Source organism: Anser cygnoides, chromosome 3 (genome assembly GCF_040182565.1).
Source record: "Anser cygnoides isolate HZ-2024a breed goose chromosome 3, Taihu_goose_T2T_genome, whole genome shotgun sequence".
NCBI classification, from domain to species: Eukaryota; Metazoa; Chordata; class Aves; order Anseriformes; family Anatidae; genus Anser; species Anser cygnoides.
The window spans coordinates 118,119,881-118,138,208 of NC_089875.1; the positions used below are offsets into that span (position 1 = coordinate 118,119,881).

The 18,328-nt window shown below is 37.7% G+C and overlaps 1 long non-coding RNA gene across 1 annotated transcript; it reads left to right on the plus strand.

Moving 5' to 3' along the window:
• The first annotated feature begins 4,915 nt into the window (after positions 1-4,915).
• Positions 4,916-17,233, plus strand: LOC136790284 (uncharacterized). The gene is made up of 4 exons (XR_010829805.1): positions 4,916-5,535; positions 15,210-15,289; positions 15,426-15,471; positions 16,924-17,233. It is a non-coding gene; the product is annotated as an uncharacterized lncRNA (long non-coding RNA).
• Positions 17,234-18,328: the final 1,095 nt, after the last annotated feature.

Here is an 18,328-nt window from a genome sequence, read left to right on the forward strand (position 1 = left end):
AAATCACGCTGAAAAGCAGAGGCAGAACTGAAGATAAAACCAACCTTAACTCTCCAGCCTGTCTTCGGTGTCTTGGACTATATTACTTTTTCATATCAGTGTTACATATGAGTAACTCTTTGTCTGCCTAGGGATTGTTTCTTTCTTTTTCAGTGGACAAAAAATGACACTTAAAGATACATGGACATCAGGCTAAGAAGTTAAATAAAGAATAACGATTGTTCTGGATGGAACAGTAAGTAAACAACTTCAGGCCTGTGCAAGTATTAACAATGGAATGGATTACTTCTCCCAGGAGTTAGAGAACTGTATACCGAAATTTTTCTTTGAAATGAATAAGTGGGAGAAGGTGTAAATAAACATATAGCTTTGAAACATATCCAGGGTATCACTCTTTCTAAATCTGCAATCACTGTGAATAGCCAAGCTTTGGTTTTGTCACTGGCTGAGAGATCCTATTATTTATTGTATGTGTAATGTCATCAGGAGATGTGTTTGGCATAGGGATTCACAGGCAAAAACTATTCTTAATGGATCCTCAAGACCATTCCCTGCATCATTCTGAAGTTCTCCACGCTTATGAGTGCACATCTCTCCTTCAGGTTTACCTGCTTAAGCAGAGAAGTACACAGAAATCTTCCATGCTAGTACCTCATTGTTATCCCCAATGGTAATTAGTTTGGGTCTAGTTAGGTTCAACTACATTCAGTCATATCAATTAAAATGATACATGATATTCCCATGTCATTCTTTTGGAAGATACACAGCGTTATGTGTTTTGCCTTTTTGCTTGAACAAACCATTGCTCATCCTAGGAATTTTCAGGTTTGGAGCTAGAATAAGGTTTCCAAGTAAGACTTGCTGACCCTTGTTCTCTACCCAGCTGAGCTGACCTTCAAAACTAAAGTTGGAGAAGGACTCAGTTAATATATGTCTACAAAGTTGTAACTTGATTTTTATATAAGTGCTAAGCTAACTCTGTTTAATTGATTTTCCACATTGTACACTGAGAAATAGGAGTTTTATGGCTCTTGAATAATTCAGAACTTTGATTCCTAAGGCAAAAAAAATGGGCAAGGAATAAAAGCATAATTGTCATTGTAGCAGAGGTCAAAAGGACAAGCTAGCCATAAGTTCACAATGTGCTTGTGCTTTTGGAATCATTGTGGACTGTGGAATATTACCTTGTTGAAATCTTATTACTTAAGGAAAAAAAAAAAAGGAAAAAAAAAAGCACACAGGCAGTTAGCTGCAAAAGAAATGGAGGAAGTGTTAATTTTTAAGCAAGTTTGACAAAGATTGAGTTTCATATGACAAATACTGTCAGCAAGACAGGATTCTGTCAGTGGAAGAAGTTTAAACATTAACAATTTCTGTCAGGCTGTTGACACAACCACGGCAGACATTTCCCAAGATGCTGAGATGACTGCTGGCATTTGTCAACAATCCTGTCACAGTGACAGCAATAAGACCATGTCTGGAAGTGTGACAGTTTTGGCTTTGTGTTCCCCTGAGCATTGGCCCAGGTGTTCAGAGAAAGTGTGGGAAAAACCCGTATTTCTGCATTGTCATTCGAACGGGGAAAAACACAGGAGGAAAATGAGCTGTCACTCCAATTCCCGTGATGCCTTGCTGCTTAGCATAACTCTACTCCGCGGCCCAGGGTCCACTGGTCCATACTCTGACAGATAATTAAGAAAGCAGCAGCTTTTTCTAGACGGCTCTTCCTCATGATTTGCATTTTAGCCAGAGGCGACCAGTTATAAAAAAAACATGATGGAAAGATGGTAAGAAGCCAATTAGATGGATGGATGACTGACTGACAGCTCTCTGGTATTACTACTCCAGATTTCATTGTATGTAGCCTGGCAGTTTTCAACAGGAACCAACTTTGCAGGTTTGTAGAGCCGTTAAATGAAGGACTATATATAGAATGCAATGGTCTTGCACAAATCTTTTACATTTTCCTGAAATAAACATTTATTATTTCCATTTTAGTTTAACTGCAATGATCTTTCTTAATTAATCACAACTTATGTAGCTGCTTGCAGAAATTATGGAAGACTCTGTATTAAAATAACTCTGTCAATACAGCAATGATTAAAAAGTGAGTTGTAAGTTAAACTGTGACATGTTACAACATAGCAGAGGTGAAGCAAGTTAGTAATTAGTGTTTCTAAGGAACAAGCCTGATTTTTAACATAATTAAATGACACTGATTCCTTTGAAAGAATAAAGGATAGTCTAAAATTTCTTATTTCCTGGGAGAATCTGTTCTCAATGGATGTTTCTTTTCTTCTGGGGATCTTTTTTTTTTTTTCCTTTTTTTTTTCCTTGTTTTTCCCAGAGAGAAAAGATTGTTTTGCACAGGACCTAACAGTTTTTAAATATGAAATAGCTTGTAAATTGCTACTTTCCAGCTCATCTGTTCAGCTCCAACAGCTGGTAGCCAATCAGAAATATTCTTCTGTGCTAGTGCCTTGTGGCTGTATCTCACTATAAAATTTAAACATTAGCAAGGCTTTTGTTTGACTTTTGTGTTGTTTGTGATTTTTTTTTTTTATGAATACCAAATTTAACAAAGCGCAGTAACAATTGCATTTCCGAAGCTGCAACTGCCATCCGATGAGTAATACTCTTTGCCAACATAAAAAGTCCCTCAGCTTTCTTTGGGTTTTGCAGGTTTATCCAATCCTGGCAATTATCTCTTGATGAATGGTTGGTTGTTTTAGCAAAGCTTCCCATAAACCAGTGCTTCAAGGAATATAACTTTGTGGATGTGAATCATCCAAACTGTTGGTAGCATGGATAAATGAAAATATTACACCTTATTTTTTCCTGCTGCAATATAACAAAACAAAACCCTTTGAAATCCCCTTGTTCAAAGCTGGCAAGCATTTTCTTTCCCAGATTAAAAAAAAAAAAAAAGGACAGAAATCGAAAGCAAAGCCATAACATGATAAAGGCCAAGTTATTTTAATTCATGTTAAACAGCAGTCTGTGGGTTTCACACTGGAACAAAATGGACCATATTAATACAGTGCAGTAAGTGAATTTATTGTATGGTGAATTGTTCATCACTTAATAAAAAAAAAAAGCATATAATACAAAAAATTCTTCTTCCAGTCTTGGCCTTCTGTTTCATCTTAGGAATTCAAATTGAAATTCATACCCATTTTCCAGAGTCTGGAAACAATGTGTCATGGATCTAGGGAGAAGTTTGGATGTCTAACACCACAGACTGTATAGCTCCCTAAAGGTTAAGTGTCCACTAAAAGGTCCTTCATCTGCTTTTTATCACCTAGGTACAAACCTTTCTCCCACATAACCTACTATTACATCTACACACAACAGAAGACCGACCCTTAAGACTCTTCATTACTTGTCCATTGGATCTGAAATTTTGTACTGTGATTGTCTTTTTTTTTTTTTTCCTGAAAACTCTTTCTGTGTAAGATGATTTTTTTTTTACTCGTGATACCCAGCCACTGCCACATTAGTGATACTTCTTGTACCGTCAAGCTAGCATAAAAGTGCTGAAGACTGACTCAAAACCAAGCCATGGTACTGAGTAAATTTTCTCACCTAGACTCCTTGAAAGGATATGTGCTGGGTGATAGGACTTAGAAAACTAGTATGATTCTGAAAAAGAAGACGTTTGTAGAGGATTTTTGTGCCCTGCAATAGGATGAGAGGCAACGGGCACAAACTGAAGCACAGGAGGTTCCAGCTCAATATGAGGGGGCACTTCTTTACTGTGAGGGTTACAGAGACCTGGAGTAGTTTCCCCAGAGAGGTTGTGGAGTCTCCTCTGGAGATATTCAAAACCTGCCTGTATGCCATCCTGCACGATGTGCTCTAGGTGATCCTGCTCGGCAGGGAAGTTGGACTAGATGATCTTCAGAGGTCCCTTCCAACCTCAGCCATTCTGTGATTCTGTGAATTGTTATATAGGGCTTAGGATGAAGTACAGATGAAGAAAATCTCATGCTACTTTTTCTGATCTGAATTTCAAACCTTGGAAGAACTCTCTATGAGAGAATTCATAATGTAAGCTTAAATTTATGTTCATAACCTTTGACAAGAACTTGCCAAGTTTGCTCCACATAGGAGCACAGATACAAAAATGTTCTTCATGACCATCTCTTAAGTGAAATTACCATCTGTCACTGGGATGGCAAGAAGAACTTAGGTCAAAGTATTTCTAAATAAGCTGAAAAGTCTGCTAATCCTGTATCTTCCAGATGGTTTAAATATACTTTAATATACTTTTTTTTTTTTTCTTCCCATTAAACTTCCTCATAGATCTTTTGAAAGTTCCTCAGAGATCTTTTGTCTAATAGTCAATTCTGTCCAGCCCACAACATGAACATATTATAAGCCTGGCAGTGTTTTAAGCCTAGCTTCCTTCATTCCTTCAAGACAGGTGGCTAGATACGAATGGCTGTTTTATTATTATATAGTGAAGATAAACCTTCTTGGCTGTTTGATGTCCTATTCTCCCCATTCCAGTGATGCAAAAACTGAAGTAAATGTGGAATATACCGAAGGTAAGAGCTACTTTATTATTCATCATAGTTTATTATTTCTAGTGTAATAAAACACTAAGGTAAAATAACACAGACTTCAAATGTATCCAGAATCATTTAGAAGAAAAATTTTTGCCCATTAGCTTGAAGCCAACACAAGCATAATTTAATGTTAGATAATATGATGGATATAATGAACATTAAAAATACAACAAGCTTTTCAATCCAAACCACCACAAACATAACAGATGAAAACAACTCTTAAAGTGAAACTTAAAGCAAAGCAATCTCCGCATAGAAATATTGTAACAGGTCTTAAGGTTTGACTGAAGACCAAGAAAAAAAAATCCTTTCCTTTCCCTAGTGGTCTGGAGAGCAGGTTCAAAAAGCAAGGGGCACAACAGCAAAAAAGTCTTATCACACAGGGGTTTAAAACAGAAAAAGAGAATCACAGGTATTCCCTAATTGGAAGACCAGAGAGAACAAGGCTGAGTATAGCTTTCCAAAATTCAGAAGAAGGAAGAATGAGGAAGATGAGGCGTTCACTGAAATGTCAAGATAAAATCAATACAGCATTTTCTGGGAAATCAAAGCAGAGAGTGGAAGATATTCAAGATAACAGAAAAGCAAATATTTTCCCTGGAACGGACGAAAACTCCAACAGTGGCACTGAAAACAGGTGTTGTTTTCATAATTAAAACTCAAGGGAAACCTGCCTAAAGGGAGATGTAATAATGAAATAGAAAAAAAATACCCATGGAGAACAACATCTCATTAGGAGAGATAAATTTCATATGTGAACAATGTTGAGTTAAATGATAAATTGTTTTTCTTAATGCTACTCTGGTGTGAGACAGGTTCAGAGGTTCTGCTTATTTTGCTGCAAGCTGATGATTAATGGCTGCAAAGGTTTTCTCATAAATGTGAAAGACAGGACTGGAAAATGAAGATGCAAGTTGTCTCTCCAAAGGGGAACTCTGTAAAACCAGTGTCTGGACAGAAACAGGTAAGCCTTTGAGAGTTAAAAAGTCCTTATAATAACTGGCTGTGGAATGACCCAGTTTAGTTATTTTCTGTTTGGTTTCTAGTTAATACTGTTTTCCCTTCGTAACCAATGCACACTCGAACTTCAAGAATAAGACCCTCAGGCAATCCTGAAATCATCTAGAGTGTATTTTCTCAGAGATAAAAAACATCAACGACTTAAGTCCCTCTGACTCAGCTTGGTGTTCAGATACCATGGAGTCAAATGTGGTACAGACAATCTGACTGTTGCCGGAAACCCTCCAGGAAATCTGAAATGTCTGGGTGATTCCATGCTTGATTTTTCATAACCTTATCAATACCATTTCTCAAATGGGGATGTTTAAAGGCAGAGAGAAATTGCTTATGTCAAGGGGTGGCTTGTAGTGCAGAGCAAAACTAGTTTGCTCTGAATAAAACCCTTCTGTTATGAACAGAGTTTTCAAAAGAATAGTGTAGAACAGGGATTTCTGATAAGGGATTTCTGAGATGAACTTCGGCAGATCCAATGTTCTCCATTTTCTGTATGTTTATTAGTCACATCTGGGATTTAGGAACTGTTACAGTTGACTAACTACCTGCTTCATGACCAAATGTACTAAACAGACCATGAAGACTAATTTTGTTAACAAACTATTCCAGCAAGTTCCTGGGTAGAAAGCAAAGACATACCATGAAAAAAAAAAATTTATTGGAAGTAAAAAACTTTGTTGTAAATTGTCGAGTGACTTGGATTATTTAGTCAAATATCTCTGTTCAATGACAAGATGTTTGAAATGGACAATTGTAAAGCCATCCTTATAAAGACAAAAAGTACTGGCTCCATATGAAAAGTGGGTTTATCATCTGCCAGGAAAAAAAAAAAGGAGAAAAAAAAGAATTGATGAGAATTAATAATGTTATGTGTATAACATAGGGGAGTAATGAATAGCAGTGTCTCCAAGCATATGCAGTCTCCAAGCATATCACTGAGAAGATCAATACTTTTTATTGAGTTCAGATCTCTAGACATTAAAAAAGATGTTGGAAAACTGAAAAACATGTGGAAGGCACTGAAAATCTTACACTGAAAAACTTAAGCGTTCCATCTCTTCTAATACATCTCTAAGACTAAACAGTGACAACTCTGACTTTACACTTCACAAGCACAGAATATCAGGAATAGTAAGACCCTTCTATCTTATAGAGAAAGGCTTGTGATCTTCTGCCTGGAATTAAAAATTAGAGAAATTAGTACTAGAAATATTATATATGTGTATGTGTATACATATATCACTCAGGATGATGAGTAGAAAAAAATAGTGTGTATATACATATATATTGTTCAGGATGATCAATAAAAAGCCAAACCAAATCAAACAACAACAACAAAAACGATACAATTATAGGTCATCTTTATGGAATTTTACCAAGATCCATTTTAGGCATCATAGTAATAGCGTAATGCTCTAAAAATTACATCTCTACTTGGTATGATTAAGCTATTATAAATATCCAGAAGAGATAAGGCCTTCTTGTGATCTCAAATCATCTCTGTACCAAAGATCTCTTTTAAAGGTGGCATATCACAACATAGTAGTTTTGTTGTGTGTGGAATTACAGAGGTAAGAATCCTATTACATATTCCTCTGCTCTGCCTGGTAGGATAAAAGTCACTTTATTTTAGGGAGAAATGTGGCAAATATGCAACAGGACTGAGCCATGCCCTTTGAATTCAAGGGGGGAACATGTACACTCTTTTGCTATTAAAATTGCAGAGAATATATGTAGGTGGAATAGTAATCATCAAATTGGAGCATTGCCAGAAAAATGGTACAACATTGTTGTCTTTGATTGGTATCTCAGACTTTCGTATTTCTGGAAAAACAAATAAGAAAATAAGATGTCCCTAGATGCTTTCATATGCACCGGTCTCATTTCAGGAACTGCTTAGTGAATTTGTGTATTTAAGATTGCCTTGTCCCAGGGACTGCTTTGTGGATTTGTACATTTAGGACTGTCTCCTTAAACAGTTACAGCCAGAAAAGAAACCTAAACAATTTCAGACAGAAAGGAACTTAAATTCTGTTATTCCCAGCAGTGCAGTAGTTACTGCCCAACCAGAACTGAGAGCCCACGTTTCTTGTCTGGAGAACAACAGAAGTAAGGTATCTTTCACAGGATTTTTTGAGCCAAAGGATTTTAGTCAGTGAACCTGAAATGCCAACAAGACCAATGTGTCCTACTTATCCCAGGACTGAATTAATTAATATAGATATATATATATAATAGTTAACTATCTGTATGAAACTGGAATTCACTGCTAGAAACTTTTTCAAGATTTCCATTATGTAAAACTGAGCCCTTGGGTGGCAGCTTTTGTACACAGAAGTCTAGCATTGACGAGAGGCAGAGGAAGATTTTCTCTTTCTAGCCTGTGGCTGGAAGATCTGTTAATCTCACTCTTTCTCCTTGCTAAGGGGAGTGCAGAACCCAGATTTCAGCTTTCCTGCAGGAGCTGTCCAACCTCTAGGTGACATTTAAAAATGAACCTATACCAACATTGCTCTTGTCTGCTTTTGAATGGAATAGGACTGCTGTACTTTTTGGACAAGTCAAAGCTGTCTATCAGGGCATCCCTGTGGGACCACTTTTCCACAATTCTAGATGTGCCAGCCTTGTGGATCCTAAACAACTGACAGAAGTGGCATCAATAGCAAAAGTACCTGCAGGCAAAATGTTTTGGGAGTTTGCACACCTCTCTTTGACAGTATTAAGAACTTACATTCTGCCATAAAGGAAGTGCCTGTATTTAGTACCAGCTGTCCTTCTAAAGCACAGCAAGGTTCAAACATTGTCATACATTCAACTAGACTGTTGCATGCTAGAAGAGTACCCGGACTCACAGCTCTGTTTTGGCCCAGGCCAAACAGCAGCAACCAGGTAGCCTCTGGGGATTTGCACATTGGGATCATGCCTGATAGGAAATCCATGTGCAGTCATGGATGAAGAGAAAGCTGATCTGTGTAAATGTGAATTCCATTGTCCTGGATTAAAGAAGTATCACAGACTTGCTTTATTACTGACATAGTAATAAATTATTAAATTGAGAGTATATTAGTAAATGGATAGATTTCTTATATTGCTACTGTAGGCATGCCAAATGTCCCTATAGTCTGGAAGCCTGTCTCTGACTGTTGGCCAGTAGAAGAGCCATGAGAAAGAGAACAAGAAAATGGCTGGTACAAGCAGGTATCTCTCCAGCATTTGCAGCAGATCCCACCAGCTGACAGCCCGGGGCATTCTTGAGCCACTGGCAGCACTAATGTGTTTAAAATCCTTCCTGGCTTCTGGGGTCAGAGCAGTGCAGAGTCATTCAGCTTCTGGAAAATTGCCTGTCCATAAAATAGCATTTACATTGGCTGAATTAGCAGCCAAGTATTATTTGATAGCCAAGCAGCACTTAAGCCGTGAAGAAAGCGAAGAAAAGTGTGCTGTAGTCCAACAGGAATGATGAGGATATTGCTTAACTTGCAAGAGCAGCTAATATACACAATCAGCATCAGAAATCTTGTATAGTCTATGTACACACAATCAAATAATTTTTTTATTTTTTTATTTTATTTTTTGTCTGACAAAGCATAAAATATGTAATAATAATGAGAAGAGAAAGAGCACAAACAATCCAAGTTGTTCCCCCCTCCCTCCCTCCCATTTTACAGGCATGGATCAGAGTCAAGAAATATTAAACAATTCACCCCAGTTTGAACAGTGTTTGTGTCCTGACCAGGATTTTCACTCTTGTGCTTTCGTCTTAAGATTAGCCTTCATCAGATTTGTAAGATTCACCACTTTCCATATTAATCTTTGACACTTGGATATTTCTTAAGGAGTTCAGCTAGTAAAGCCCATCTCCTAATGTCTGAAGAGGCAGAGGGACCGAAGGAAGGAGGAACATGAAGGAAGAATTTGAAAAATCAGGAGAGCTGCTTGGACTAGACCCCTGAATGTATTTAAAGCTTAGAAGCACAAGATATATTTGCAAATGCATATCAGCAACAAAATGTAATGATAACAAGCCCCTTGAATCAGTCATCATATACTCATTTAAACAGACCTGCCAGAACTCCTAATTAGGGTACCCCTAAGGACTCATGTTTTCTATCTCATTATCCTGATAAAGTGGACACCAATGAGCCTCTTAATGAGGATTAAACTGTGGGCTTTAGTTGAATTTGCATGTCACATTTGTTATTGACAAGAATCTCCTGAAATATGCCACATGCACTTGCTAATTTCTAACTCAGTATTCAAAATACTGTATGAAAAATCTGGTAGTAGAATTTTTTTGTCCTACCTAGCAGCTCTCTAAGAGAAGAAATAAAAATTGTCTGTTCTCAGAAATAGAACATTTTCCCATCCACAGGCCAACAGTGTATATTGTATTGCTATGTATCTGGCTTAAAAGGCACAGCTGCTCCAGAGACCTGGAAATACTCTCTAGTTTTTAACAGAAGGAAAAACTGAAACGGAAGCAGATGTTTGTGACTGTACTGTGCGTGAGGTAAGGCCTTTGGAGACTTTTTTTTTCAGACAGGGAGTGTTTTCAGTCTCAGCTTCCTTAAAGGAATTTTGATTTCATGCCTGACCCAAGAAATATGTTTGGTGTAAATTCACATGACAGAGTTTCTTGCTGATGGTTTTAGTCAGAGTGGGGCTAAGTCATGTGACTGTTCTGAAATCTGTTTACTGCCTGTGCCTACCAGAGAGATGATCCATTGCCAGGTGGGAGTTTGCTCTGCTGTACCTCCTGCATCGGCGTGCAGTTGTAAGGTAGCACCACTAAAGTCTGCATCTATTCAAAGTGGACATTTAATTAGGAGCCTTCTGGGTCCTAGGAGACAGAAGGATTTCTTTTTAGAAATAGGCCAAAAAAAGAGATTGTTCAGCATTCCTAAAACCTGCAAGTCCTGAATTCATGTCTCAATCAATTTATCCAGAGTGTTCAACAGACCCTAATTAGTACATTCTGAATGAAATTCATGTCTGCCTTGTGGAGATCTGTGAACCACGAAGCTAATTTCTTTCTGAGGACTCCCTTGCTCTTCAGCATAGATGAGGATCAACGCTGACACTCTTAGCAGCTTCTCTACTGCGCTTGTGGATGTAGCTCAGCTCTCATTTCTCATATTCTTGCCTTAATCTATTCACTGACATCTGATGGCAGATTGGTGAGACAATTTAGCTTTCAGAAGAGATGCAAAATGTTTCCCCTCATATATAATGGAAAAGGCATACATATAAGTACATATCTGTGTTAATATGCACATTTGGAAACATTATTGCATAAATGTTTAAATTCAGACAGACTCAATACTTGGTTGAATTTTGATGCCTAAGTTATCCAAATACTTTAATGCATGTAGTAGATTTTGTGTTTGCAGATTTTTTTTTTTAATAAAAACTATGCAAATTTTAGACTTTGTGATATCAGGGGAAAAACTTGGAAATACTATAAACACACCTCAGGGGTCAGAAAATAAAAAGAAAACAAATCCAGTATTTACTGTTGATTTAAAAAAAAAAAATTTAAGACATTCTTAGAGTGTGTGTGTGCATCCATGTGGCCTGATACATATTCTTTATAATAGTCCTGAGATACAACTTGTTCTGCAAAGACTTCAGTTTCTAACTGTGCAAAAGAGCAGAGATTTATAGCTGGAGATTGCATAGCAAGATAAGGAAAAAATCTCCTGAAGTTCACACTGTTGTGTTCAAATCACATGGCTCCCCATCAGTAGCTTAAAAACTACAACCTGCTTACAAAAATGTGTGTGGAAATACTGTTGAGAAAGCTCCCATGGAGGAAGAATTTATATATATATATATATTTAAATGGTTATTAGTTCTATTTTGAGCTCACTTTGATCTATCAGGTATATTCATGCAGCCAGTGCACTATTAAAAGAGTATCTATAAATGTTCATAACACTACACAGAAATAAAAATAATAGCAAAACAGAAATATACAGGCAAATTTATTCCTTTCAATGACTTTTATGACAGAGCAGTCTAATTTCCTGAGCTTTGTCTTGTCTGTCTACTGCAAGTGAAATAGCATGCTTCAGGTCCCATATCTGCCTTCTAGTGGAAAACAACAATTAAATTTATTAGTAAGTAATTTCCATCATTTGCATGCCCTTGTTTACCAAATTTGAGCCATGAAACACATCTATGTATGCCCTTGTTATGGAAATAAGATAATTTTTCCTAGTTAGGTTCAGAGAGAATATATAACCCACATTGTAACCACAATAAAAACAGCAAGCCATCTGAAAGCAAATCACAGATGTTAGGCAAAGCCACAGGAAATACGTGGGGAGATTGGAGGCTATATTTCCCGCTTTTGGCACCATTGCCTATAAAATAATGTCAGTGCCTCTTAAAAAAACAGACAAACAAAAAAAACTTCTTTTGCCCATCCAACAACAGCAGCTATGATTGTGCCAAGAATTTTGTTCTTTACCTGCTGTGATGCCAAATCAATTTTCACCTCCCAGCAGGGTTTTCTGTGCAAGAGGATTCTACCATACACAGGAAAGCAATCGGGGCCACAGGTAATGCTTAGCTTTAGCTATGTTCCAGACAGCTCTTTGAGGCATTTTCAAAGTTCATTGAGAACCATTAGATACAGAGAGATATCTGGGACTCAAGAAATCCCTGAGCTGTAAGTTTTTGCAGGCTGGGAGAGCATTCTGAAGAAATATTGGTTTATGCTTTTCCATAGACATTTATTTTTTGTCTCCTACTGAAGACAAAATATTGGTCTGATCTGGTATTATTCTTTTCTGGTCTTAAATATCATTAAGTTTCACTCTGCATTTCAAAATGCAAGATTTTGTCTTCCCAGTCTTAACCTCCCAAATTAGATTTCAAAACAGGAAGGAAAAAAATCCCATACAATTTCTTTCTTCCTTATTGATTCCAGTTGACTTTTTTTTTTTAATTCACAATCAAATTGAAAAAATCTGTTGTTTGTAGTCAAAGCCAAGATTTACTTTACTTAGTTTAGTCAGTAAATCACTTGGACTTGAATTTAGGCAAGTTTGCATAATGACAGTCTGTTGTGTTTCTTAATTTGGGAATTAGGGATCTTGGAGGAACCCTACTGTTTACCAGTTTCGGGGGGGGAAAAAAAAGTCAATTTTAAATTTATTTCAATGAGTTCTGTTTCTTTTCTTCCCTGTGGACAAGTACACCTCATATTGTGTGGCATATTAGCTATACTGTACACCCTAATTGATGGAGAGCAACAGATTAGTTTTTGATAGATATAGCTGGGATGCAGATTTTCAGGTAGGAGCTGATTTTCTTGTTTGACTTCAGGAACTGGTCAGAATTTAACATTGGTTAAAAGTTCTCAAAAATAAATCATCTCTGGTTTGATATCTGCTGTAACCTGGAGACCATATTTCTGCACGAGACATTACAGATGACAGAAAATGTATTTGTTTGGGGACAGTGATAAATAAATTGCTTTGAGCGAAGGATTTGACAGCTTGAAATTTGCTTCTACCTTTAGCATGATGTAAGCTGAGCTTGTTAATAATCAGGACATTTTTGCCAACTTGTGTCTACATGAAAATATTCCCTGTGAATTTATTAGAAGCATGGCATTTTGAAGTTTAAGAATTAGTGCCTTAAGCATTTTAATTTCACTAAGTTAGGATTTTCATCTTTTCTTTCTTGGTTAGGCAAGATCTACATATACGTGGTATTCCAGCCCTTCCACGTTAACTTTAACTGCAGCACTTTAATTCAGGTGTGATCTTCCTCTCCACTGGGAATCTCCAGAATCACCATCCAGATGTTCTCACTTACCTAAGTGCCTGTGGATGTGCACAGGCACCTGATGAGATTCATGGTAGTGCTACAATGCTTGAATTCAACAAAATCCATGAGAGTTATGAAGAGAGGTGTTGTAAAAAAAATTTCCTAATCTTACTTTAATCAATCTGCTAAGTGAGAGGTGTAGCAACCTTGACTGTCGCCTCTGCTTGAGGGCTTCTGTGCAAATAGGACCAAGCTGTCAATAGTTGATGTCATTGTGTCTGACAACTTTCCTCTAAATGGCTTTGCACCAACAGTTCTGAGGTGTCTGATGTTAATGGGTAATCAGCCTACTGACAACAAAGAATTTGTAGGCACAATGCTGTGGTCAGAAAAAAAAAAAAAGCTTTTGAGTCACGGGATGACACAGCGAAATGGAGCTTTAGGTGAGCTGAGTGGGATTTATGTGGCTACACTGCCATCATTTCTGCATTGTAGACATCTAAATTTGGGCTAGAGCTTTCCAACTCCATTCAAAACCATCTCAGAAAAATCATCACAAACAAGAGTGAATTCTCTTTCCTAAAAGAGGTAAGAAAATGTGTGGTCCTCAACAGCATATTTCTTCCTGTTTAAAGAGAGTTTGTCTCAGAAATAGGCTCCTTAAATTAGCAGTGATGAATCTCACCTGAATATCTTTGCCTGTATTACTTACCACTCATATCTAAAATTCAAAGATCAGTCAAGAGGAGGTTGGGTCCTGCTCTGTACTGCTTGATTGCAAGAATGAGTGCAATGTACCTGTAAACTCCTGTTTCGTTTTAAACAGAGGTTTTCAAGTGTTGACCTGAAAAGTTGAAAGCTTTGTTTACTTGTTCTTTGCACAAGTGGAGATTATGGAAGGCTTCATATGACAAGAGAACTGAAATCAGATAAGAATCATGCCTGCAACAATAAATTTTAGAGCACCATGTGTATATCCAAACAAGTCAAATTTTCTGGGGGTTAGTCTCTGTGCAGTTACATCTATTAAAGAAAGGGAAAAGACTTTGTAAAGCAATTAAAAGGAGCAAAGGCTGCTGTCTCCTTCTGCAGGTATCTAGTAAGTCGTGTAGAGCCAGGAGCTCCCAGTCGCCCACTTAGAGGTTTTACAAGGCACATGATGCTTGCTAAAGAGACCAAGCTACTACTGTATATTTTAGTATGGGAGGAAAATCTGTCTCCGATGATTTTGGACACCTTGTTACATCCCATTCCAAAATCTGTCAAGCATAAAATGACAGCTAGGACACAAAGGAATACTTCTCCAGTTCAAGAACAAGACGGCCCACAAGGAAAATTTGCTGATTTGCTAAACCCTTTACTTTTCCAGATACAGCTGTAGGATACTCAGCATATTACTGTAAACTATCACAAATATCAGGACTTTTGCCTCTCTGGGTTATTGAGCCAGGCAGTTCATATCTGAATAGTTCCCCTGTAACTTGGTCACTGCCGATAGAGTAATCCTGAAGTGTTGTATTGACAGCTGCAGCTGCATTTGGATTCATCCAAATGCAAGTTGCCTAGAGGTTTCAGTGGAACATCTTTTACAGGAGACATCCACCCAAAGTGGTAACTGCTTGCATTTTGTATCTCTGTACTGACATATCTTAACTCAGAGAAGCAAGTAATGTGTACTTTTATGTGTATTTTTACTAAAATAAATGGTAGCAGTAAAGATAACCAGTCCTAGTGAGATATCCATGCTGGTGTTGTAATTATCAGAATAATGATTTAAGTGAAAACACACATAATGGGAAGGCAATTATATATATATATATATATATATAAATTATTTTTTTTTAGGTGGATTGATTTATCACCTAAAGGGAGACTTCAGGGAGACTCCTTCTTCCATTCACAAGCACCAAGACACGCATATCCAGGTAAGCTGTCAAAATTTATTTATGTATAACATAAGAGGACAAATGATTCTGTTTATCAGGCCCTCATCATGTCACCTGTATTTTTCCTGATTGGTATCCATAAATGGTTTTTTGATATGCAGTTTGTACTTTTTAGGAATGGTCAGTGGTGATAAATTTCTTCTTCGTCTTCACATGCCTTGGTGAGTCATTAAGTAATTTGCTCATTTACTCATGGTCCTTCCATCTCCTTCTCTGTGTGTAATTTGTTCCTTCTTTTATCTGTCCTTTGTTTTCTTATTCTAAGCGTATTAAGAAACTACACACGAATGTGCCTTGACCTTGATGGTCTGCTGATTCTAGTGGCATCAACAACTAATTCTTTTTGCCTTCTTTGCCATTTCTTCTCTGTCTTTCAGGACATGTATTTTTCTTTCTTTGTATTCCAGGTCCTACAGTAAAGTGGTGTGTCCCTATGGCACCATGTGGTGACATGCTAGGCCGGACGCCATGTAATTGCATTGTATGGTGTTCTCTGACAAAAATGTTTTGTCTTTTAGTGGCGTTAACCAGTTCTGGTGATGTAGCCCTACAGTCCCCAGGCTAGTACCAGAGAGACAATAATAGTAGAGAAGATGTGATGACAAAAACTTCAGTACCAGATACCTATGTACTCCCAGAGCCTTTGATAGAGTTATAGGATGCATGCTGAAGCCAGAAGTACTGTCTTAAGTCTAAGCCCCTAAAGACAGATAAACAGTACTATGATGTTGCTTGAAATTAGATCTCATATGAAAATGTATAGGTTACCTAAATGACTTCCAAAACCATGTTGGGTAGGAACAGTGCAAGAATACGATCTGCATCCAGATCAGTTTAATCTCATCTGTACACCTATCTTGCCAGAAACATCCCTCCTGCAGCATATCTGGAAAAATACAGAACGAGCAGGTAATTCACATCACAAAACATAAATCAAGACAGTTATGGTGAGCAAAACTTTGATTCTTCTCCCCAAGACAGTGTAGAATACATGTTCTTAGACTGTTCTCTTCTGTGAATAAAATCCCACCTGTACTTTACATGCATCCTTTCTCTCTTTGTAATAATCCAGCCAGTGGGATTCAATTTAAAATGTCCAAAACAGCAAGTTCCTCAAAATGTAGTGTCAAACTACACCTTATTTATCATTGTGAAAGCAAGTGAACAAGCTTTGAATTATTTTGGAAGTGGCATATTCCCTCATGGTCACTAAAAGTTACTTGTACAGGAGAGATGATAACATGGCTAAAATACAGGGTTTATGAAGATCCTGGATTGTTACCTAATTTTGTCATAGAATTACACAGAGACTGGCCCCGAATTACCCACCATTAAGTAAGGCATCCATTCTGATTCCATATGGCTCTATAGATAGTGAGCCAAGAAAATAAACACACAGAGAGGATGTTCATTAATATGTTTGTTATTATGCTTATTATAATAAAAAAACTTATTAATAAAGACATTCTTTGGTAGGTGGGATGTATTATTGCCTGTGTGTGCTGCCAAACTCTTTGTGCAACAGAAACAGCCTAAGAAGATCAATTCATGCTTTATTCCTAGCTTAGAGCAGTCAGATTTTAATGTGAATCCCACTTGTCTTTTCCTTTTAGATGCGTGCAGTGATTGCAATGTCAGTGTTTCACCTTGTAGTAGTACTTTGACTGAAGTGGATCACCCAGAAAGAACAAAAAGCCACTGCATCTCTTGCAGCCTGTCCACTCCTCTAAGATACTAAAAAACAAAACAAAACAGAAAAGTGTTTTACAAACTTGTTCTTGTTTCGATTGCTAAAACACCTAATTTCTCAGGCTCTGTCTGAACTGTACCACGGGAGCACTAGGTGGCAATGTTGTTACAACGAAAACCTACCAGCTCCGTAAGCCACGGCTACTTCGAGCCACCAGGGATCCCAGCCATGCTTTGAAGGCAATGCAGAATCTCAGAGAGCTGTCACCATTCTTCAGAGGTTTCATGACATTATTTTCGTTGCCCAGAACGGCTCCAAGCGAAAAGGTTTCGGATGGTTTATTTGAGTTTTCATTAAAAAGCAAGTGGAAATACTAGCCTTATGTTTAGTACAGATTTGGTCTTCCCCACAAAATTTCCAGTGGTTCTTGAATAAGACATGAAGGAATGAGTTGCTGACAGTTCTACCAGGATCGGGTTCCACCATTTGACACAGAGAGGTGAGGATTCAAGCCTGATCATACTAATACATGTGAGATCATAGAAAGACTTAACTTGTACTTTCCCCCTTCCTTATGTACTAATTCCAGTGAAATCAAAGACAAAATTGCATGGTATAAAGTTTAGGGTGTGGGCAGCTTTTTTCAAGATCAGTGTATCTGGATAGAAATGAGCCAATATAAGTGTGGAACAGCTAGCAGTTCAATCTGTGTTTAGTCAACTACAGAACAATCAGTATTATCAGGTCATGATTCTAAGGGGGCTCTGCGTGCTCTGAGTATTTATTTTAATCCACTTTAATACCCACCGTTTACAGTTATCATAAACTGTGAATGGTAACTATGGGTACCAATAGGATAAGCAAAACTTCTGGTCTGAGTTTACACTACAGGAATCATAATGAAGATTCAGGTTTTAATTCCATTTAAAGAAAGTGCTGCATCCTGCTGACACTAGTTGTGATGAGAGCAAAAACAGCCAAAATCCAGAAAAATTTTCCACCCTTCCCCAGCCCGGTGAAGTGTACTGAACTGTCCCCCAGGGTCCCTTCCAGCTCTGCATTTCTTCTAGTCTATGAACAGTTGGATCCCCACAGTGGGTAATGATTTTTTCCAGGATGTGAACACCTTGGGCTGAACCAGAGTTACATGGAGGCCAGTGTAGCTTCCCAGTGATGCACTGTGATGGTCTAACACAGTGGTCATGAGGATCCAAAGAGGCATCAGTGGTAGAACTAAGGGTCTAAACTACCTAGTGGCCCAATCTGGAGTCTTCCCTGGCGATTGTGAGCAATATTATGTCAGACTTACTTATTCTATCAGCTTTAGT